Source organism: Schistocerca gregaria, chromosome 7 (genome assembly GCF_023897955.1).
Source record: "Schistocerca gregaria isolate iqSchGreg1 chromosome 7, iqSchGreg1.2, whole genome shotgun sequence".
NCBI lineage: Eukaryota > Metazoa > Arthropoda > Insecta > Orthoptera > Acrididae > Schistocerca > Schistocerca gregaria.
Window position 1 is genome coordinate 63,176,864 of NC_064926.1, and position 23,329 is coordinate 63,200,192.

The window sequence follows — 23,329 nt, forward strand, 5'->3', positions numbered from 1 at the left end:
TGAGGAACGTTTTCAACCGATTTCTCATACACAAACAGCAGCTGACCGGCGTTGCCTGATGAAACGTTGTTGTGATGGTACGAGGTGCCATTCGTTACACGTCTCGGTCAGCTCTTGTTCGCACTGACAGCACTTTGAACAGTGGACGTTACATTTCAGATGTGCTGCGACCCGTGGCTCTACCCTTCATTCGATCCCTGCGAAACCCTACATTACAGCACGATAATGCACGACCGCATGTTGCAGGTCCTGTACGGGCGTTTCTGGACACAGAAAATGTTCGACTGCTGCCTTGGCCTGTACATTCTCCAGATCTCTCACCAATTGAAAACGTCTGATCAATGGTGGCCGAGCAACTGGCTCGTCACAATACGGTAGTCAGTACTCTTGATGAACTGTGGTATCGTGTTGACGCTGCATGGGCAGCTGTACCTGTACACGCCATCCAGGCTCTGTTTTGACTCAATGCCCAGGCGTATCAAGGCCGTTATTACGGCCAGAGGTGGTGGTTCTGGGTACTGATTTCTCAGTATCTACGCACCCAATCTGCGTGAAAATGTTATCACATGTCAGTTCTAGTGTTATACATTTGTCCAATGAATACCAGTTTATCATTTGCATTTCTTCTTGGTGTAGCAATTTTAATGGCCAGTAGTGTAAATATGGTACGCCCACCAGAGGGTCCACATGTGCTGCCGGCTTATGCAGTGCTACGGGAGAGAAGGGATGTGCTGTGCGTGGTCAGAGCTGAGCGCGGCTGGATCTCAAGCACGTGTGACGGGGCGGAGGGGACTCCGCGAGGCAGCCTTGGGCCCGTTACATTGTTTGCCGGCCCACCGAGCGTCGTGTACACACCTGTGCTCCCACGCGCCGCGCTGCGCACAGAAGGAACTCAATTTAGGCGCCGGACCATCCACAGCACTACGTTCTTCAATCGATGAGCATCTGCAATTTCTTAAACCTGTTTCTAAATCTCCCTCTGATACGTAAAATACTTATCTCCACTCGGCGATATTTTATTATGTGAGTGGCGGGAAAATTGCGCCTGGAGTAAAGAAAGTGGATTTTAATGTGATATTGGAAACAGTTTTGAACATGGCTGTATCTCAGCAACCGTATACAGTTTTTAAACATTGGAAGTTAGCAGCCAACCGGTTGCAAATAATTGTTTGGTGCAATTTACGTAGGTTTCGATACCTACTAAGGGTGTCATATTCAGAATGCTTCCTGTATGCCTCTTGAGAAACCAGACACCTTCGCTGTCTTGGTTACGAAATCACTCACCATTCGAGTACCAACAATCTGCCCACGTTTCAAAAGCTCCGACATAACGCACTCACGACTACACGGAACACTTTTGTGATTACGATTGACACTCGCAATATGTGGAGGGCACTGCGCAGGAGCCGTTCGTGGTCAAATACAGCAGCAGAATCTGCAGACTTGTATTTAGTTTGGAAATAAGCAGTACTGGTAAGTCTTCCGCGTGCATTGGTAGCTCCCATCATTAGACAAAATTACGTTATTCCCTTCCTGATGACTCCTTCCAGTAAGGGTGTAACAGGTCCTTGACTAAGGGATTTATTGCTAGCGCACTCTAGCAGATGTAATTTCGATGGGTTGCTCACGCGCTGCCTGCGATATGTAAGCAATAAGAGAATCTCAGACCAGAGAGCAGTGTTGTATGCAGTAGGATCTGTGTAGCAGTAGGAGTTTGTAGTTGCTAGCAGGTCGGTCGTGTGTAGCGATGGCGGAGCCTGAGAGATACAATACAAGGTAAAAGCAGCCTCACGCATATGTAGTATTGATATATCAAGTCCCACGTAAATATTTAAAAAAATTCTTAATAATAATCTTTTTTTTAAAAATTAGCTTTTGAGAACCATTCATCTCAATTTAAAGAATGCACTAATTTCTCCAATCCATGGTCATCCAGATTATTGTAGAGAAAAATCAGTTGTTTCTTTTTATGCATGACAAATCTATCGGCCAGCATTGCACCGAACTGTGCCAGAAAAATTTCTTATAGGAGCAGATATACATGGTGTTACAAAAAGGTACGGCCAAACTTTCAGGAAACATTCCTCAGACACAAATAAAGAAAACATGTTATGTGGACATGTGTCTGGAAACGCTTAATTTCCATGTTAGAGCTCATTTCAATTTCGTCAGTATGTACTGTACTTCCTCGATTCACCGCCAGTTGGCCCAATTGAAGGAAGGTAATGTTGACTTCGGTGCTTCTGTTGACATGCGACTCATTGCTCTACAGTACTAGCATCAAGGTCCTGCACATTTCAGTCAAAGTGTTCGTACGCTTCTCAACTACAGATTCGGTGATCGATGGATTGGTAGAGGCGGACCAATACCATGGCCTCCACGCTCTCCTGACCTCAACCCCCTTGACTTTCATTTCGGGTGGCATTTGAAAGCTCTTGTCTACGCAACCCCGGTACCAAATGTAGAGACTCTTCGTGCTCGTATTGTGGACGGCTGTGATACAATACGCCATTCTCTAGGGCTGCATCAACGCATCAGGGATTCCATGCGACGGAGGGTGAATGCACGTATCCTCGCCAACGGAGGACATTTTGAACATTTCCTGTAACAAAGTGTTTGAAGTCACGCTGGTACGTCCTGTTGCTGTGTGTTTCTATTCCATGATAAGTGTGATTTGAAGAGAAGTAATAAAATGAGCTCTAACATGGAAAGTAAGCGTTTCCGGACACATGTCCACATAAAATATTTTCTTTTTTTGTGTGTGAGGAATGTTTCCTGAAAGTTTGGCCGCGCCTTTTTGTAACACCCTGTATACGCGTTATCCGGCGACCTTATTGAGGTAAGAATTTTCAGTTTATTCAGAATGCATTTTCAGGGCCATGACGCAGTACTGCTGGCGTCCAAAATTTACCAGTTTAAATTGACAGTCAATTATTGAAAGGTTATAAGTGAACCACAATTCTGTTGAGAGATTAGTCACATTTTACTGTTCCAAGGTTACGGAATTTATCTGTGGGAGGTTACGCGGAATGTGAATTATAGATTTATGTTTTTTACTGTTGGGAGGTTATTATAAAATTATCTTTGGGAGGTTACAAGGGCTTTTTCCCTTCTTTCTTTTATGGTACCAAAACTTAGCCTGGGCGAGCAGACCGTACCGACAAGCCTGTATTCGCGGGTCGGCTGCTCAACAGCTGCGAGGCGTGAGAGGGGGAGGGGGAGGGGGAGGGGTAGGGAGAGGGGGAGGGGGAAGGCCGAGGACGGCACGGCGGCAGAGTGCCAAGTGTCGGGCCGCCTCTGCCCCACTGGCCTCATCCGAGACGCGAGGGCCGCAGGTTCCGGCAGCCGCACTCCCTGGGCCTTTGCCCTTAAGTCCTGTATCACACACCTTTCCATAACTGCCAACACGGCGCGAGCCTATTCCTCCCTGCATACTTACCGCACTCTACATCCATTTCAATCTGCTTACTTAAATGCAGCCTACCGCCCACACTTCCTTGCAGTAGCACTAACTTCAGTACCTTTTGATGCCTCAGGGTGCGATGCATCTGGCTATGCGTTCTCTTAGTCAATTTTCACAAATAAGATCTTTTCATTCCGACTCGGTACGGTACCTATGTACACGCTGTTTCAAAAGGAATATACAGTTTTCAAGGCTTTTATGAGAAGTGGAATGAGCCCCCTCTCATATTTCTAACTTACTCTGAGTAACTCTATTTTCCTCTGCAATTGCAAGCGGTGAAAAGTTGCTATTCCTTCACACGCGGACTTCCCAGGCAGCGTCTCTCGTCACCCGGTGACAGGCGGGTTCTGTTGATCCTGAAAGGGTTACTCCCACGGGTGTGAGGGAGTCGAGTGGATGCTTTCTAGACGCCGACATTGTCATAAGAGCGGGGGTGACACGCCCACAGGGGCCTGATGGAGCGGCAGGGTTTATAGATTCCGTTACTTCGCAGAAACTTAGTGAAAACACTTTCTGACGGGCTACCAGCTAGGCGCGGGAGTGACTTGTGTTCCCAGCGTCTCGGCGGGCAAATTCCCGCGTTTTCTGCAAAATCATAACTGTGATTGGCTTGCCCAGGGGATAGCTCCGTGACGTAGCAAAATCGGCGCAGAAATTGGCGCCAAGTATCTCCATTGGTGGAATAGTAGTGCGTCAGCTATAGAGTGGAATTGTCCGACGGTTTTCGAATTGCTGATTGGAACGTTTAACCACGTCGTGGGGGCGGGAATGTTCTGTGTTCGGCTTGTACGGGTGCTCTTGAGCGAGTCGGCTCTCGCCTTTCGGTTGGAGTAGGTTACAAGACTGAGCTCTCACTGCTCTGGCCAGCCTGCCTTCCATTGGCTCTTTAATATACTTTCATTTAATTGTAACTGTTTGGCGAAGTTGATGACGTTCCGACTTCAACGTAACTGTCAGGATACAGTTGGCACTTGAGCGGTCTGCGTACAAGCGGCCTATGTTGTCCGTCTTGAGCAGTTTTGGCTAAAGTTGACTGTACCGGAGTTACTGAGCGACTTCGCTTGTTAAAATCAATCACTGTACCGTCAGTGATTGTGTGGCGAGCATTCTTCGTGTCCCTCAGAGGCCCATTTGTATTGATAGGAAGTCTTTAGTCTGGAACAACCAGACCAGGATAATTTGTTTCGGGCTATACTCGCGACATTTATCATCACCACGACGGGACATCGAAGCAACCAGCCATCGCTTCCGGTACGCCAGATCGTGTCCTTACTGTTAAGAAGACAGCTTGGTAATGTATGTCCGCAGCACCGGCAGATTAGGGAATTCTGCTAGGTGATAAACAGACTTCAGCAGAGAACACCTGTTCCCGTCTTTTCTTATGTGGTTCTGTCTCGTGTGTTCATTGTCTGAGTTATCACTACTGTAACAGCAATTAATGTTGGGTTGGCTGGATGTTTCTCTTAATATCTGAGTTACAAGGAATTGGCTCCACATACCACTTGGTCATAAATGGCACAAGCTAGTTTAAGGACAACTTCACCTTCACAGCATTTATTTGAGTATCCAATTTGACGTATTGTGAATGTTTCGTGTGTTGTTTATTATTTTGAGTTTAGTCATACTAAAACAAATTGTTGTTTTGGACAGTACTTTCATTCTGTAGATCAACCCTTTCATTTCTCACCACGTTAAAGGAAACTTATTTATAAAATTAATTTTTATCAAATAAAATTACTGCAGGTGCCAAACTCTTTTCTACTCCACTTGCAGGGTCGATTACAGTCAGTCCGACTTTTGCTGTTGCACATGGATCAAGAAGAAACGCGGAGTTAAAAAAGAGGGGGGGGGGGGGGGGTGGCTGAGACCATCATTTCCATATTAAGATTCTAGAATAATTTAGTGTTAAATACACTCGTAGCCCCGGCACCTCGCACCTATAGACGCGGTGTTTCAAAAGGAATATACAGTTTTCAACGCTTTGTAGCATTTATTACAGTCACCTTACACTTAAACGTTGAAGAGCCAAAAGAAACTTTCTAACATCGAGAAAGCAGAAGTGCCGCAACAAGACGTGCATGAACTCGAATAATGTCTGAAGTAGTGCTGGAGGGAAATGACACCACGAATCCTGCAGAGCTCTCCATAAATCTGTAAGAGTACGAGGGGGTGGCGATCTCTTCTTAACAGCACGTTGCAAGGCATCCCACATATGTTCAATAATGTTCATGTCTGGGGAGTTTGGTGGCCAGTGGAGGTGTTTAAACTCAGAAGAGTGTTCCTAGAGCTACGTTGTAGCAATTCTCGACGTGTGGGGTGTTGCATTGTCCTTTTGGCATTGCCCAAGCCCGTCGGAATCCACAATGGACATGAATGTTTGCAGGTGCTCAGACAGGATGCTTACCTACGTGTCACCTGTCAGAGTCGTATCTAGACGATTCAGTGATCCCGTATCACTCGAATTGCACACGCCCCACACCATTACAGAGCGTCCACGAGTTTGAACAGTCCCCTGCTGACATGCGGGATCCATGGATTCATGAGGTTGTCTCCATACCCGTACACGATACAATCTGAAACGAGACTCGACCGACCAGGCAACACGTTTCCAGTCGAATATCGGCGTTGACGGGCCCAGGTGAGGCGTAAATCTTTTGTGTCGTGCCGTCATCAAGGGGACACGAGTTGGCCTTCGCCTCCGAAAGCCCGTATCGATGCTGTTTCGTTGAATGGTACGCACTTTGACACTTGTTGATGACCCAGCACGGAAGTCTGCAGCAATTTGCGGAAGGGTTGCACTTCTGTGGCGTAGAACGATTTACTTTAGTCGTCATTGGTCCTGTTCTTGCAGGTTCTTTTTCCGGCCGCAACGATGTCGGAGATTTGATGTTTTACCGGACTGTAGCCGATCGGTTCTGGGCGCTTCAGTCCAGAACCACGCCACTGCTACGGTCGCAGGTTCGAATCCTGCCTCGGGTATGGGTGGGTGTGATGTCCTTAGGTTAGTTAGGTTTAAGTAGTTCTAGGGGACTGATGACCTCAGATGTTGTCCTATAGTGCTCAGAGACATATGAAACATTTTTTTACCGGATTCCTGATATTGAGGGTACACTCGTGAAATGGTCGTTGGGGAAAATCACCACTTCATCGCTACCTCGGAGATGCTGCTGAAGCAAAGCAAGCGCTGTATCATGTATAAGATACAGAGGCGAGCGAGTGCACGGGACTTACCCTAGTTCACTGCTAGTAGCGTCACGTCATCGTAACGCGCCTGCATATAGTATTGCACCACATTTAACATAAAAGTAAAAATTAAGATTTGTGTGTAAAACTTTGTTAAAGTATAGTTCTATGTAATAATGTTTCAGGTAACAAATCTTAATGTTATAAAATTAGTAGTTTACGTAAAATTCACGTTTTGAAAGAAAAATAGGAGGCGCTAAATAATGACGCTAGGAAGCCAAAATTTGGTGAGAATGTGCAGTAAGAAGTCATTAATGAGTGGTGCTGGTTTCCAAAACCATAAAACTAAAATTGACTCCAGAATCCGCGTTTTTCGGAAAAATCAGAGGCGCGAAATAATAGAGCTACAATATTGAAAATTGGTAGGATGCTTCAGTTCACCCTAATAATAATAATGGAAATACCACAATCAGTTACCTCTTCTAGTTTTTTAGTAATTTAGTAAAAACTACTTTTGTGAGTAAAATGTACATAAGCATTATAGATTAAGTACTTTAAATTTTAATGATAAAACAAATTCTTTAAGACCAATGATCAGATAGGACAATTAACAAAGCTACACCAAGTTTTAGTCTTGTAGCATAATTAACAGCTGATACAAGTCTTGATAAAGCTATGGTTCAGAGGTAACAATCTACCGTTAGTTCCATTGTAAAAATTCTAGAGAGTAAAGTTTTAATTTTAGCGGGCTGAGATTTTCTACGTGCTTCTGTACTGCTCAGATGTATGTATACAAAAATTGAGAAGTCTGTAAAGCTATTATTAAATGTGATATTTAAGATTATGTGCCTGAGATAGCGATCATTTGGAGGCTGCAGGCATCTGCATAGGAACGGAAAGAACAGATGCTCTCTTGGCGGTACGCGCCGGAGCTATATAAAAAGAGCGGCAGAGGCAGTAGTAAGCTCACTCCGCATTAGACCAACGCCTAGTCCACGCGAGCTTAACGTCCGATCGCGCCTCGCCTCGGGTGACGTCATAGCGGGCTGTGACCTGCGCGTGCTTAGCAATGTAAACGGACATTGAAAATCGCGAGGACTGTACACCGTCATGGATCGTTTAGACTTCGGTAACAAACTGTTATTGTGCCGTCCGTGTGAAGTATAATTCCGCGTGGCAAGTGGTGACAAACTCCACTTTTAAGGCGAGCATTAATCTTTTTTTTTTTTACATTATTGCGAACTATTAATAGAGCACCGTTAGTTAGAGTAATGAACTATTCGGGAGGAACTTGCTGTAGAAGTCGCCTCTGAACTATTAAACGATTGGCTGAATTAACAATATTTAATGTCTTTAGCATTTTCAGAAGTTTCGAGTAATTTGTGTGAGCCTTTAAGATAATAAAATCTTGTTTGGAACTTTAAATTTTATTGAAGCAGCCCTAATCCCGTGAAGAACTATGGATATTTTTCGTTTAGCTGGGCTGTACAGGAATGTGGCCGTGCAGACTGGGAACTAAGGTCAGTAAGTTTCCCTTCGCTTTCTGACTGGCCACCAAATTAGTTGCCAGGCTCGCGTGATTTAAGGTGGCAATGTTCAACTTTCATTCAACATTAAACAACGACTTCTTCGCCGTCCCACATATGTTGCATCGGCAATAGTCTGTTACGTGAAATGAACATTCAAACAACTCATACGACAACTTCTTCGCCGCCCCACACTGCGTCCCATCGCTTGCGCGCCGACTGTACCACACGTTCAAACACTTAAATCTTGATAAACTGCCACTGTAGCAGGAGTAACCGATCTAACAACTGCGCCAAACACTTGTTCTCTTGTATAGACGTTGCCGACCGCAGCGCCGTGTTCTGTCTGTTTATATACCTCTGTTTTTGGATACGCATTCCTATACGTTACTTTGGCGCTTCAGTGGAAATAACATGAGGATCATCCGGGAAGTACAGAACATCTTGTTTTGACGCGTGACCGCTTCCCCCCAGCACCACAATCGACCGACGAGAGCTTCGTTCTCATCCGCTTATGTTTGGCGGCAACTACGATTAAACACGGTTGCTTACTGCTTAGCTGTGCGACTTTAAATTGTGTGGCAAAATTGACGTTGCCACCAATCCGAGATGCCCAGTGTTATCCACTCTTTAAACGCGTAAAATTCCCACCCATTGGCTTGGTTGGCTGGCTCGAGGGAGGCGACCCAATAGCTAGTTCATCGGTCTCATCGGATTAGGGAAGAATGGGGGAGGAGGTGGGCAGTGCCCTATCACAGGAACCACTCTAACATTTGCCCGAAACGATTTAGGGTAATAACGGAAAACCTGAATCGGAATAGCCGGCAAGGGTTTGAACGTCGTCCTGCCGAATGCGAGTCCAGTGTTTAAACCACTGCGCCACGTCACACGGTTGTTTAATGGCGGGCGGAAGAATGTTAACAACAAAGATCGTTCGGGCCGGCCCTCAGTGCTGACTGACGGACTCAAAGCCAGGATTGAAAGAAAAATCCAAACAGATAATCGTTTGGACTGCACTCATTCTTTTCAGACATTTCAAGAACTATGTTGTAAGTGACTGTTAGTATAGATTTGGGCTATAAACAGACGAACACACAGCCAAATGAACGGCAGCTGCATTGACATTTCTCAGCCGCTAGGAGCAGAATTTTCACAGATGCAGTGCAATTCGACTGGCGCCAACCTAAACATTATGGTGTGCCGAAACGCGGTATCGAACCACGGACCCTTAGATCTTCAGTCTAACGCTCTCCCAAATGGGCTATTTCGGCTAACATGGACGTTTGCTCTTTTGCACGTCGTCCATTCTACCTGCCTCGTTCGTAATTTCACAGTCATCTTCGTCCGATCAGACACAAGATACTGAAAGGCGTGCAGATAGTGGTGAGTTTGTGGATCACATTGTCACTGGTGATGAGATTTGGATATCAAGTTTCACACCAGATACAAAACACTGATGAATGGAATGGCATCATTTGCAATCCCCGACGAAACCGAAAAAAGTAAAACAAATCTGGAGCATCAGAAGGATTTGGGATCGTAAGGGGTGTCCTGGTTGTCAACTACATGCCTAGAGGTGAGACCATAAACTGGCCGCCCACTGTCAGACGCTTCACCGACTCTGCCACGCCTCCTCGTCCGCATATATCGGGAGTGACACACGATTTGCTCCATCGGTTCGGTGGGAAACGTTACAAAGTCCGCCATACAGTCCAGACTTAGCCCCAAGTGATTATCACTTATTGCTCAAATTATACGTGATTTGTGAGTGGACAACGCTAAGAAAGCGGTCATGAACTTAAAGACGTCATTAATCAGTGGCTCAACAACTTGGCGGCAACTGATAACATGGAAGGCACAGAAAAGCTGGTAAAATGGTGCGGCAAGTGCCTAAATTCGAACTGTGACTGCCCATAAAAGTAGCTTAGGTATCAAATTGTATGTAAAATACAGGGTGGCGCACGAAATGTATACCAATTGTTTCTTTCACAGTTTACGATGCATATTAGATATCCCGCTGTGATCTCTACAGCTGTACCAGCAGATCTTGGAAAAACAAATGAGTTACGAAATGATGTGTAATTCACGATACTGCCGCTAGGAGAGTAGTAAGCAGCAATGGCTGACAATGGAAGACTTACGACACAGCAACGATCGGCAATTGTGTTACTTTTTCATGAAACGAAAAGCCATGTTGTCACTCAGAGGCGTTTTGGCAACAGTTTAACACACGATGGGTCCCCTGCAAGAAAACCATCCACAGGTTGTACGACAAATTTGTACAGGAAGCAACAGTATTGGAAGCGAAGCTACCTCGGCCTGTTTGTTTGCCAGAGAGTAGTGAATCGGTATTAGCTTCTGTACAGAGAAGTCCCGGGAAATCGTGTAGAAAGGCAGCAGTGCAAATGGGAATATCCAGACGCTCCGTTCAACACATTCTTAAAAGTGACCTCCATATGTACCCATACAAGATGACCTGTGCACAGAAGCTCACTGAAGAACACAAGCAGCAGAGACTACAGTTTGCTCAGTGGGCGGAGGACAGGGAAGAAACTCTCAACAACCTTTGGTTTTCAGACGAGGCGTATTTTCATTTAGGCGGTGTGGTTAACAAACAAAATGTACGCTTTTGGGCTACTGAAAACCCACAAGTGCTTCATGAACGACAACATTATGCTCCAAGGATTACAGCGTGGGCAGCAATTTCCAGTCACGGACTTATTAAGGAAGTTAGGAAACGAAATGGTGGACATATTGATCATGTGCTGAGTTAGAACAAATCTCCATGGACGGCTCTTCATTGTAGTATATGTTCCTTTCAGATCGTATTGACAATAAAGTTTATATTCAAAAACAAAATGGTAACACATTTCGTGCGCTACCTTGTACAGAGCGTTCAAATGGCTCGGGACTTTAGTGTCCAGCGAAAGGAAGTGTTTAAACTCAGAAGGGTGTTCCTGGACCCACTCTATAGCAATTCTGGATGTATGGGGTGTCGCATTGTCCTGCTGGAATTGCCAAAGTCCGTCGGAATGCACAATGGACATGAATGGATGCAGGAGATCAGACAGGATGCTTGCACTATGGAGCTTAACTTCTGAGGTCATCAGTCCTCTAGAGCTCAGAACTACTTAAACCTAACTAATCTAAGGACATCACTTACATCCATGCCCGAGGCAGGATTTGTACCACAGATCCAGTCTAGCTTGCTTATCAGGTGCAGTAGCTTTGACACGGAATTTTCTCACAAGGATATCAATAGTTCTGATGGAATGTCATTTACTCCAAGCGCGAGTGTCGACTTAGGGCTTTCAGAGCTCTGTTAGATTCTTCTAGCAACGTCACCTTTCCCACCTCATCTTGATCTACTTCCTCTTTCTCTCCACGATATTGTCCCCAATTTTTCCCACCCATTTACTTTTTGCATTACTGTCCCACATCCATCAGTGTCACTGAGAATCGATGTTGTGCAGTTCTACAGTTACGAAACGTCTCTTAATCTCTGTCACGACTTTGGGTTGCATAACCTGGATAAAATTTGTAGTGGATGAACTATCAGTCAGATCGTGTTACATTTTTTCCTCATTTTCCATTCCTGATAACTTACGTCGCTTGATCGAATTTTAGTTTGCCTCGGCAATGTATAGTTCTCACCCATGTCTGTCAACTTTCCTGGAATGATGTACGAGATCGCTCTAATCCACGGCTTTATTCGATATCAGATGGGTTCTTACGTTGGGGGAAATGTTCGTAAGTATGTACTTCTCAAGCCAGTCTTGCTACCGTTATTTTGTCTGCACTTGTTCCCATGTAGCAATAGTGTCATTTCTTAAACTGTGTCTTTTATGATCAGGAAGTTAAATAAACCTCTATTCACCTTTCTACTGTTCTTATGAGTGGGGACTCAATCAGCAGTTGCGTGCACCACGAACACAACAGTGAAAATAACAAAAGGAGGGTCAGCGTTGGTCTTTGAAGTAGAAATCTTTATTTCTGCTGCAAATCGATTTCAATCAATGCATGATTACCATCTGTGCTGGTAATAAAGTCCTGTGCACTGATAAATACAAGCAGTAAATCTGCAATATCAATTAAGAGTACTTGTCAGACGGAAGGAACATATTCAACTGGCCAGGCCTCCCCAATGTCCAGCCCGGGATCCTTCAGGTTCACCAGTTTTAACCAGCTACAACCGACTTGCGTTTCTACCTTCGGTCTGACAACTAATCTTCATTGATACGTGAAGATATTGCAGATTTACTGCTTGTTTTTATGAGTCCACAGGACTAATACCAGCACCGATGATGGCCACGCAGTGATTGAAATCAGTTTGCAGCAGAAATAAAGATTTCTACTTCAGCGACCAATGCTGACCCTCCTTTTGTTGTTTCTACTACTCATTACTGCATATCTGGTTTCTTTACTCTTAAGCTGCAATAAGTGTTGAGTACGTTCTCCGTTACATTCTACTTACGTTTCATTTACTTCCTGACAGAAAACCCATGTTGTCAGCTGATGTTATCAATGATATCCGCTACCCCTTATACTTTTATTCAGATTCTGAAATCTGCTTCAGGATGCTTCGGTACACAAATTAAAGAACTGTTACAATAAGCCTCTACGTTGCATTACTTAAGGCGTATTTATTTTACTTTCCACTTTCATTTCTTCGTTTTGGGCTCTTTCAGATATTTTGAATTACTTTTCTGTCTCTTTACTTGCACCCAGCTGTTGTTGGGATTTACAGATTTACACTTCATCTTATAGGACCACGAGATTCTCTAGGCCTACGATTGACGTCAAGATATTCTTCATCGCAGACTTAGTGATTTAAAAAAAGCTATTTACTTCTCCAACCACTTTTCACCACTATCTTTAGCTTAGTAACAAAACTCCCTAGATCAGCCTGCTGATTACATTACAACGTTTTCCGCACACCATTTTTTCGAACATCGAAACCATGTAACACACAAAATCGTTGGATGCGAGGTCCGCCAGTTATCCAAAACACCATTTTTCTCAGTACCCAAACATGTTTCGGCATCACTGTGCCATCATCAGTGGCTTTTCGTTTTTATTTATTCTGCAATGTGAATATTTTTGTTAAATGATTATAAAATTATGTGCATTTTTAGTTCAAACAACAGATAGTTTCTTTTTGTAAGTACCTTTACATTTGGTGAGCATGAATTTTCTGGATCACTTGTGTATTAAGTACTACAGGTAGCTTGTCATCTGCAATCAAACGATGTTGATGAGAACGTTTTTTGGTGAGAGTTAACCTATTTTCTAGAATGTAATTTAGTTTTTCGCGATGTTTTCACGCCTGTATTCGTATAACTGGCGGACCTCACATCCAACGATTTTAAATGCCAACACGACCAATACAAAGAGCTGCAAATCGAAATGATGGATACATGTAGCACACGTTAGGTGCCAATCGATAAGTGTATAATCACAAGGATACAGTTTGCAAGTCTCTGACAGAAAGAAGTAATTTTTTTTTGTTGAGTTGTTAAGTTAGCACATTTATTTTTAAAATTAGTCAGTGTATGGATTCTGAATCTTTTTTTCTGACGGAGCCTCCAAGCAACATTAACTATGTAGGAGCAAGCGAGAATAAATACCGCTAGTAATGTTTGTTGCAGATTTACTGCATTACTTATTAATGCTGTTGTCGGCCCTAAAGCAGTAAGCGTGCCAAGGAAGGCGTGTCTAGCTTTTACCGGCGCGAGAGGACAAGCACTAATCCTTACAGCGACATTCTGCGAGACGTGTACGATTGCAGGTTCCCGCTGGTAACTGGTTCCACAAGGAAGGTCGGCGTGTCGTGCCGTTCCTCCACAGATTGCACTGCGTGGCTCTGCTACTTAGGAACTTGGCTGGTTAATCCTACTCTTTATGCTAATACCAGACACGACACGGGAAACTGGAGTAAAAGAATTCTTTGCATCCAATGGCTTAATACAAGCTCCACACCCTGGAGCAATCCAAGTTCGGATCCCTAGGGTGCGTGTATATACAGGGTGTTACAAAAAGGTACGGCCAAACATCCAGGAAACATTCCTCACACACAAATAAAGAAAATACACTCCTGGAAATGGAAAAAAGAACACATTGACACCGGTGTGTCAGACCCACCATACTTGCTCCGGACACTGCGAGAGGGCTGTACAAGCAATGATCACACGCACGGCACAGCGGACACACCAGGAACCGCGCTGTTGGCCGTCGAATGGCGCTAGCTGCGCAGCATTTGTGCACCGCCGCCGTCAGTGTCAGCCAGTTTGCCGTGGCATACGGAGCTCCATCGCAGTCTTTAACACTGGTAGCATGCCGCGACAGCGTGGACGTGAACCGTATGTGCAGTTGACGGACTTTGAGCGAGGGCGTATAGTGGGCATGCGGGAGGCCGGGTGGACGTACCGCCGAATTGCTCAACACGTGGGGCGTGAGGTCTCCACAGTAAATCGATGTTGTCGCCAGTGGTCGGCGGAAGGTGCACGTGCCCGTCGACCTGGGACCGCACCACAGCGACGCACGGATGCACGCCAAGACCGTAGGATCCTACGCAGTGCCGTAGGGGACCGCACCGCCACTTCCCAGCAAATTAGGGACACTGTTGCTCCTGGGGTATCGGCGAGGACCATTCGCAACCGTCTCCATGAAGCTGGGCTACGGTCCCGCACACCGTTAGGCCGTTTTCCGCTCACGCCCCAACATCGTGCAGTCCGCCTCCAGTGGTGTCGCGACAGGCGTGAATGGAGGGACGAATGGAGACGTGTCGCAGCGATGAGAGTCGCTTCTGCCTTGGTGCCAATGATGGTCGTATGCGTGTTTGGCGCCGTGCAGGTGAGCGCCACAATCAGGACTGCATACGACCGAGGCACACAGGGCCAACACCTGGCCTCATGGTGCGGGGAGAGATCTCCTACACTGGCCGTACACCTCTGGTGATCGTCGAGGGGACACTGAATAGTGCACGGTACATCCAAACCGTCATCGAACCCATCGTTCTACCATTCCTAGACCGGCAAGGGAACTTGCTGTTCCAACAGGACAATGCTCGTCCGCATGTATCCCGTGCCACCCAACGTGCTCTAGAAGGTGTAAGTCAACTACCCTGGCCAGCAAGATCTCCGGATCTGTCCCCCATTGAGCATGTTTGGGACTGGATGAAGCGTCGTCTCACGCGGTCTGCACGTCCAGCACGAACGCTGGTCCAACTGATGCGCCAGGTGGAAATGGCATGGCAAGCCGTTCCACAGGACTACATCCAGCATCTCTACGATCGTCTCCATGGGAGAATAGCAGCCTGCATTGCTGCGAAAGGTGGATATACACTGTACTAGTGCCGACATGGTGCATGCTCTGTTGCCTGTGTCTATGTGCCTGTGGTTCTGTCAGTGTGATCATGTGATGTATCTGACCCCAGGAATGTGTCAATAAAGTTTCCCCTTCCTGGGACAATGAATTCACGGTGTTCTTATTTCAATTTCCAGGAGTGTATGTCATATGGACATGTGTCCGGAAACACTTGATTTCCATGTTAGAGCTCATTTTAGTTTCGTCAGTATGTACTGTACTTCCTCGATTCACAATCAACGTGTGTAGGCTGACGAGGATCCGTACGCAATTGTGCAATCACGTCATCAACACAGATTTTCTGTGAACGTTTGGGCAGGCAAGTTGGTGATGTATTGATTGGGCCCCATGTTCTTCCACCTACGCTCAATGGATCACGTTATCATGATTTTATACGGGATACTCTACTTGTGCTGCTAGAACATGTGCCTTTACAAGTACGACACAACAAGTGGTTCATGCACGATGGAGCTCCTGCACATTTCAGTCGAAGTGTTCGTACGCTTCTCAACAACAGATTCGGTGACCGATGGATTGGTAGAGGCGGACCAATTCCATGGCCTCCACGCTCTCCTTACCTCAATCCTCTTGACTTTCATTTATGTGGGCATTTGAAAGCTCTTGTCTAAGCAACCCCGGTACCAAATGTAGAGACTCTTCCTGCTCGTATTGTGGACGGCTGTGATACAATACGCCATTCTCCAGGACTGCATCAGCGCATCAGGGATTCCATGCGACGGAGGGTGTATGCATGTATCCTCGCTTACGGAGGACATTTTGAACATTTCCTGAAACAAAGTGTTTGAAGTCACGCTGGTACGTTCTGTTGCTGTGTGTTTCCATTCCATGATTAATGTGGTTTGAAGAGAAGTAATAAAATGAGCTCTAACATGGAAAGGAAGCGTTTCCGGACACATGTCCACATAACATATTTTCTTTCTTTGTGTGTGAGGAATGTTTCCTGAAAGTTTGGCCGTACCTTTTTGTAACACCCAGTATGTATATATAGTGCGCAAATCTGTCACGTATCCACTGTCCATCTATTGAGGAAGACGAAGTTTGTAAAGTGCCAGTTAACGACGTGTGGGGTCCGAGTGCATGCTTGATTATATCAGACAAAGTAAAGAAGATTAGGGTTCAACAGCCTGTCGACGACGAGGTGATTGGAGTAGGAACACGCGCTCGCTTACGGAAGGAACGAAAAGTAAATATGGCGTGTGCTTTTCAAAGGAACCATCACGACCTTCGCCTAAACCGATATAGAGAAACCACACCAGGTGATGAAAACAGTTGAACATTGCAACTGGGCATCGTACATACAGTGAGAAGTGAAGTCAGTTAGGAACAAGATTTCATCACTTTTCAGAGTCAAGGAGGAGGATTCTCGGAACTGTACGAATGTACTCTGGTAAGTGAGATGTCTTTCCAAAGGCAGCTACTGCCAGCCGCTACAAGCGTTTGGTCAGCACTCTGTCGCAATCTGTACTGCACACAGCAAAGTATGAACCTCCTTTGTGTAAGTGAAACTGAACCTACTGTCTCGTTACTTATTTTTATTATTTCAACACTGACCACGGAATTTTCCGTGACAATGACAACCCAAACTTAAACAATTTATTTATTAACCACAATATACAAGCCCAATGCAATCTCACTGCTATAGAATGACAACTTGGCTTCAAATAATTAACACAAAAGAACAGCCCTGAATTGGAAGAAATCGTAACAATGATCCATACTTTTCGTAAGTCACTTACCTCACAGAAAATCTTTATAACACGAACTACTACGATTACAACAAGCAGCAACTACAGTCAGACAAATAAAAAGATTCTAACTACTATAGCCTCTAACTACTAGGAGGCATATGTTTAGCAAAAGAAAGAGTTTGTTGAAGAGCAAACAATCCATTTAGCAGAATTTATCTTATTCATCAAAAATTATATAGTCTTCAATAATTCCACTACTCAAATATTACCAACTACATCCATCCTCCTTTTACAATGTATGTCCTACCAATAGTGAGTCTCCACGAAGGAAACATGTCCAAGCCGTCCGCTAGCTAACTGCTAACCGAGAGAGCAGAGTGCAGTAAGCGATATTAATTATAGTCTACAGTGCTGCCAACATACAAACATATATAAAAAGGCTACTTGCAAGTGCTGTTTGCTGTGAAATTCAGCCACGTGTGTGACCCATTACACAGAGGGAAAAAAATGGTTCAAATGGCTCTGAGCACTATGGGACTTAACATCTGAGGTCATCAGTCCCCTAGAACTAGCAACTACTTAAACCTAACTAACCTAAGGATATCACACACATCCATGCACGAGGCAGTGGTTCAAAGGGCTCTGCCACTACGGTATTTAACTGCTGAGGTCATCAGTCCCCTAGAACTAACAACTACTTAAACCTAACTAACCTAAGGACATCACACACATCCATGCCCGAGGCAGGATTCGAACCTGTGACCGTAGCGGTCGCACGGTTCCAGACTGTAGCGCCTATAACCGCTCGGTCACCCCAGCCGGGGCACAGAGGAAAGCGTCAAATGTATAGGACTGCTAAGATCCATACAGGACTGTGAAATAACTTTGAGGCAAAGGACCTTAATAAGAGACGTTTTATAAAGCATCTGACAGTTTATTCGGTTACTTTTTTGATTGATCTTATGAAAGTTACTTCCTTCACGTCAGTATTTAATTTGGTCCGACCTAGGCAACCGCTCTACGTCCCCGCTTTCTTCGGGTAATTTTTATCCATTTACGAGTTGTAAATTAATGAATACACTAATCAGCCATAAATTATTTAATAATGTCCGTTTGCTACTGTAGCTGAATTTTATGGCTTTCGAAACAATTATTATTACGAATCATTTTGAAGCGCACAAGCAAGCTAGCAGCAACTGAATATGATGCCTGATCACGGGTGTAGGTACTTGCAACACAAGTGTTAAAACTTAGATCTACATCTTCAACTACATTCTGCAAACCACTGAAGCAATTCAGAGGCAGATGCCAGATTTGTTACAGGAAGGTTCGAACAACACGTAAGTGTTACGGAGATGCTTCGGGAACTCAAATGTGAATCCCTGCAGGGAATGCGACGTTCTTTTATGGATATACTATTGAGAAAATTTAGAAAGCCAGCTTTTGGAGATAATTGCCGAACGATTCTACTGCTGCAAACATACATTGCGTGTACGGACCTCGAAGATAAGATACGAGAAATTAGGGCTCATACGGAGGTATATAGACAGCCGCTCATACGGAGGTATATAGACAGCCATTTCTTCCTTTCGCTCTAATTGTGAGTGGAACAGGAAAGGAAATTGCTAGTAGTGGTACAGTTACCCTCCTCCATGCACCGTGCGGTGGTTTGCGGAGTATCTATGTATATGTAGATGAAATAGCTTCAAACATACGATTACTTAAAAAATGAGTTAATGTGTAAAATATTTGAATTTAAGCAGGGAAGTGAGAGAAAGCTTAGGAAAGGTCTGTAATTATCCTAAAAGTAAGTCGCAAACTGCTCCCATTATGAAATATTTGATGAATATAAAGTGGATAACGTGATTTGTGTGTCACTTTAAGTAAAAGCTAGTTTTTCAAGCGTCTAAAAGTTTGTGACATGATATCTCCTAAACTATGTTCCCAACAATGACATAACTTTATAGGCAGAATTAGTAGTAGATGATACCGTCTGAAAAATGTGTTGTGAACGGAGTAGGTAGTGGAGAAGTAATAGGACGTTATGCGTTATGCTGACGTACTACTGCACTAACAGCGACAATGTAGTACGCGATAAATTATTTTTTGCTTTCATCATCATGAGGCGGGTGTTAGCGAAACAAAATTTCGTAAAGGTTTGAAATTATATGTATAGTTTGTTGGAAGTAGCTAAGTCTTCTCATTCGTGTATTTGCGCGCCGCCACTTGCGCCGCCTCAAGACAAATCTAATCGTAATAATTGTCATAATGCGTTAAACTTTTAACGTAAGATTATACCTCATAATGAGTATATTATGATCACATTTTAAATTCAGTCAGTAAATACGCGAAATATTTGAATTCCTCTCTTCGTCCTCCCAATTCACTGACCTTGAGACCTTTAATCGGAAATTGAAGTCGCTTAAAAGAAATGGGTAAATCGGTAGGGGTCATAGGTATAAGGGGTATAAAAGAGACCTCTGCAGCTGCTGGGTTTGTGAGGATAATTGTGTCAGTGATAGTATTTCACCTGAGTTTTACCTGCAAACGGGTCGAATTGGAGAAATTCGAACGATTCAGATTACGTAGTAGCTTTGTAATCATGTGTCAGCTACACTCCTGGAAATTGAAATAAGAACACCGTGAATTCATTGTCCCAGGAAGGGGAAACTTTATTGACACATTCCTGGGGTCAGATACATCACATGATCACACTGACAGAACCACAGGCACATAGACACAGGCAACAGAGCATGCACAATGTCGGCACTAGTACAGTGTATATCCACCTTTCGCAGCAATGCAGGCTGCTATTCTCCCATGGAGACGATCGTACAGATGCTGGATGTAGTCCTGTGGAATGGCTTGCCATGCCATTTCCACCTGGCGCCTCAGTTGGACCAGCGTTCGTGCTGGACGTGCAGACCGCGTGAGACGACGCTTCATCCAGTCCCAAACATGCTCAATGGGGGACAGATCCGGAGATCTTGCTGGCCAGGGTAGTTGACTTACACCTTCTAGAGCACGTTGGGTGGCACAGGATACATGCGGACGTGCATTGTCCTGTTGGAACAGCAAGTTCCCTTGCCGGTCTAGGAATGGTAGAACGATAGGTTCGATGACGGTTTGGATGTACCGTGCACTATTCAGTGTCCCCTCGACGATCACCAGAGGTGTACGGCCAGTGTAGGAGATCGTTCCCCACACCATGATGCCGGGTGTTGGCCCTGTGTGCCTCGGTCGTATGCAGTCCTGATATGGCGCTCACCTGCACGGCGCCAAACACGCATACGACCATCATTGGCACCAAGGCAGAAGCGACTCTCATCGCTGAAGACGACACGTCTCCATTCGTCCCTCCATTCACGTCTGTCGCGACACCACTGGAGGCGGGCTGCACGATGTTGGGGCGTGAGCGGAAGACGGCCTAACGGTGTGCGGGACCGTAGCCCAGCTTCATGGAGATGGTTGCGAATGGTCCTCGCCGATACCCCAGGAGCAACAGTGTCCCTAATTTGCTGGGAAGAGGCGGTGCGGTCCCCTACGGCACTGCGTAGGATCCTACGGTCTTGGCGTGCATCCGTGCGTCGCTGCGGTCCGGTCCCAGGTCGACGGGCACGTGCACCTTCCGCCGACCACTGGCGACAACATCGATGTACTGTGGAGACCTCACGCCCCACGTGTCGAGCAATTCGGCGGTACGTCCATCCGGCCTCAAGCATGCCCACTATAGGCCCTCGCTCAAAGTCCGTCAACGGCACATACGGTTCAAGTCCACGCTGTCGCGGCATGCTACCAGTATTAAAGACTGCGATGGAGCTCCGTATGCCACGGCAAACTGGCTGACACTGACGGCGGCGGTGCACAAATGCTGTGCAGCTAGCGCCATTCGACGGCCAACACCGCGGTTCCTGGTGTGTCCGCTGTGACGTGCGTGTGATCATTGCTTGTACAGCCCTCTCGCAGTGTCCGGAGCAAGTATGGTGGGTCTGACACACCGGTGTCAATGTGTTCTTTTTTCCATTTCCAGGAGTGTATAAATACAACTTCTCGGTTTTCTTTTAGATCCAAATGCAAGGAGGCAACACATAATTCGCTATACAATTTTTATTTGAAATTGTACATACAGGGAAAGAATATGTATGTTGTTGTTGTTGCCTTCAGTCCTGAGACTGGTTTGATACAGCTCTCCATGCTAGTCTATCCTGTGCAAGCTTCTTCATCTCCCAGTACCTACTACAACCTACATCCTTCTGAATCTGCTTAGTGTACTCATCTCTTGGTCTCCCTCTACGATTTTTACCCTCCACGCTGCCCTCCAATACTAAATTGCTGATCCCTTGATGCCTCAGAACATGTCCTACCAACCGATCCTTTCTTCTGGTCAAGTTGTGCCACAAACTTCTCTTCTCCCCAATCCTATTCAATACTTCCTCATTAGTTATGCGACCTCCCATCTAATCTTCAGCATTCTTCTGTAGCACCACATTTCAAAGGCTTCTATTATCTTCTTGTCTAAACTATTTATCGTCCATGTTTCACTTCGATACATGGTTACACTCCATACAAATACTTTCAGAAACGAATTCCTGATACTTAATGCTATGCTCGATGTTAACAAATTTCTCTTCTTCAGAAACGCTTTCCTTGCCATTGCCAGTCTACATTTTATATCCTCTCTACTTCGACCATCATCAGTTATTTTACTTCCTAAATAGCAAATCTCCTTTACTACTTTAAGTGTCTCATTTCCTAATCTAATTCCCTCAGCATCACCCGATTTAATTCGACTACATTCCATTATCCTCGTTTTGCTTTTGTTGATGTTCATCTTATACCCTCCTTTCAAGACACTGTCCATTCCGTTCAACTGCTCTTCCAAGTCCTTTGCTGTCTCTGACAGAATTACGATGTCATCAGCAAACCTCAAAGACTTTATTTCTTCTCCATGGATTTTAATACCTACTCAGAATTTGTATAGGAGAGACAATTTGTCTCATGGTTTAAATGGCTTACTGTCGTAGTTAAAACTGACTACGAGAAGGAAAACAAAACTACATAACATAGCATATATGTCTGTCCAAATGATTATTGGAATATCGAGTAAAAGTTTGAAGTAAATCTGTCAATAACTTTTACGTTTTCCATATAGTGTGCAATTTTGTTTTCCTTCTCGCAGTCAGTTAACTATGATAGTAGGGCATTTAAACCATGAGACAAATTGTGTCTCCCATATACATTCTTTCACTTATACAGGGTGATTCGCGAAAATATGAAAATATTTTAATATGTTCTTTTGCAAGTAAAACTAAAAAAAATGTTCATACAAACATAGGCCCGCAAATGTTTAATTACGCAGCTATGGGAACTAAAATTTGCCTGAAATTTAGCAACTTCGCTAATATGAAGTCACCACAGAACTGTACGAGGTTAAAGTAAAGCACGATTGCCCTTTACTTTGTTGTTACTGATCTGGTGAATCTAATAAAACATGTCCCAGACGTGTATCTTCAGTAGTTTTCCAGAACATCCAGAGAGGCAAAGAAGCAATTTCGTAAAAATTTTGATTTATTAACTACTTGCCCCGATTTGTTTTTTATATTCCAGACAGTTGCACAAAGTTTTCAACAGAAGTAGTAGAGAATTTAATTTTGTAAAAATGATGGTAATAACGTTAACTGAAACTGTATGAATGTGTCAGATAATCTGCTTCTATTAATACCATAGCAAACGTGAATTTATGGTAAACCGGAAAAAACAAAGCTCATTGTTCAGGAAGTTGTATACATACAATTTCACAATATATTCACAATAAATGTTGAAAAATATCTCCACCGAGTTCAGTGCCTTTAGCTGCAAGTATATGAACAGTTTGTGTTTTTCTTTTGGTTTCACAAGATTCTTGTTAATTCTTAATGGTGTAATTATCTTTGCTTCTCTGGGTGTTCTGGAAAACTCCTGCAGATACACGTCTGGGACATGTTTTATTAGATTCATCAGACCAATAACAACAAAATAAAAGGAAATCGTGCTTTACTTTAACCTCGTACAGTTTTGCGATGGCTTCATGTTAGCGAAGTTGC

The 23,329-nt window shown here is 44.5% G+C and overlaps 1 protein-coding gene and 1 non-coding gene across 12 annotated transcripts in view; both read right to left on the bottom strand.

Moving 5' to 3' along the window:
- The window catches only part of LOC126282073 (uncharacterized), a 431,343-nt gene that overhangs the window by 221,805 nt on the left and 186,209 nt on the right, over positions 1 to 23,329 (bottom strand). The gene's annotated exons all lie outside the window — the stretch shown is intronic.
- Positions 9,371 to 9,443, bottom strand: Trnaf-gaa (transfer RNA phenylalanine (anticodon GAA)). Its single transcript has one exon. It is a non-coding gene; the product is annotated as a tRNA-Phe (tRNA).